The sequence below is a fragment of the Aptenodytes forsteri genome, unplaced genomic scaffold (assembly GCF_000699145.1).
Source record: "Aptenodytes forsteri isolate BGI_AS27 unplaced genomic scaffold, ASM69914v1 Scaffold41, whole genome shotgun sequence".
In the NCBI taxonomy this organism is placed as follows: Eukaryota; Metazoa; Chordata; class Aves; order Sphenisciformes; family Spheniscidae; genus Aptenodytes; species Aptenodytes forsteri.
This window is the reverse complement of record NW_008796211.1, coordinates 3,017,974-3,019,658: the sequence shown is the minus strand read 5'-3', so window position 1 is coordinate 3,019,658 and position 1,685 is coordinate 3,017,974. Positions and strand designations below refer to the sequence as shown.

Sequence of the window (1,685 nt, the reverse complement as noted above, 5' to 3'; positions counted from 1 at the left end):
CCCCCCCCCCCCCCCCCCCCCCCCCCCCCCCCCCCCCCCCATTATCGAGGGAAGGGGGGAAATGAAACAAAAAGGTCCGAACTTACAATAGCCAAACATTCGTGGAAAAAAAAAGGGGACGGTGTAATTAATATCTTTGGTGCGCTGTTGCCACTGCAAAAGCCTGCAGTCAGCGTTGCACAGTGAATGCACAAGCTCGCAACTGCAAAAACACTGGATTCATTAACCATCTCCACACAGAGCGTAAGCATGCCTCGAGTCCCGAAAGCTGACCAAAGTTGTTTTTTTTTTTTTTTTCCCCCCCTTCCCTTCCCCTCTCCCCCCCTCTCCTAGTTGTGTGTGTGCGTGTGCGTGTGTTTCACTCCGTCAGTGCCAGCGTTTGCAGCCGCATGCCATGTAAACAAAGGTAACTTCAGGGGAAGATACGGCTACTCAAGGCTTGCTCCCTGCACACACAGGCACCCACACGCACACGCTCGCCGGCACACACACGCACAGGCAGGTCACTCATCTTTCCGGCGTGCCACATTTTCCCAACTTTCTCCTTTCTCCCCCACCGAGCCCTCCTCGCCTCCCGGGCCGGACCTCTCTCCTGCTGCCCTCCAGCCCACCTCTCCCTCTTCAATCTGCTTGTAAACTTGGCAGTTATTTTTCAATTAACTGCGAGCACAATTCTAACTCGGTTGTTTTTTTTTTTTTCCTCCTCCTTCCTTCTTTTTTTTCCTTCCCCCCCCCTCCCCTTCTCTCCCAGACGCCTACCAACAGCCCCTGAAGCTACCAATGAAGTCGTCATATTTGCGAGCTCTTTCAGATCTGGAGCAGCTTCATTCCTTTTCTTGTGGCACATAAAATATAATTTTAAAACCAATTAAGGCAGTAGTAATCCCCGCTCCGCAAAATTGACTGTTTCGCTGATGTGACTCTAAGACATCTTTAACGACAGTCACGGGGTAAACTTTAACTGTAAACCGAGAAAATACGTTTCGAGGAGAAAGGAGGGCAGGAAATCTTCCTGCGCGAGAACGAGCCTGAACGCAAGGAAAACCACGGCGACTCTTGGAAAGGAGGAGGAAGGGGAAAAAAAAAAAAAAGAAATTAAAAAAAAAATAAATAGCAGAGCAGTTGGAAACGGTGAGGAGCCCGCTGCCAGATGCAGGCTGCGGATTCTGCTAAAATGAGAAGGACCGGTAAATAGGTTATAAATCGCGATTTGTATGCAGGCTTTAAGGAGAGGGTGGAGTTTGATGAAGAAAAAATGAGCGCAGCGTGCTAAAAAAAAAAAAAAAAAAAAAAGAAGAAGAAATGACAGAAGTACAGAAACCCGGTTCAGTCACAAACTTTCCCTTGAACGCATGGAGTGAAAACAAGGCCAAATCTCGCACAGAAGCAGACTCCGGGGCACCGGGAAGCACAGGGAAGCGGAGATACAGTAGCACATTTCCCCCTCTTTTTTTCCCCTTTCCTCTTTTTTCGCCCCCTTTCCTCTTTTCTTCCCTACTTACACGTCTTTCACCATTCTTTCGGGAAAAACGAGCCTCGGAAATGGATCTACCGAGAAGTGTTGCGGGTTTAAAAAGAAACGATGGGGCGGAAGGGGGGGTGGGGGGGGGAAGGAAGCTGAATGGAAGCACATCTCGTACGGGGGAGAGATGTATCTCCCCCCACCCCCCCGGTCTCATGCCAAC

General features: G+C 49.8%; 1 protein-coding gene across 1 annotated transcript in view; it reads right to left on the bottom strand.

Moving 5' to 3' along the window:
- NR2F1 (nuclear receptor subfamily 2 group F member 1) overlaps window positions 1-1,685 on the bottom strand; it is a 16,254-nt gene that overhangs the window by 5,639 nt on the left and 8,930 nt on the right. The gene's annotated exons all lie outside the window — the stretch shown is intronic.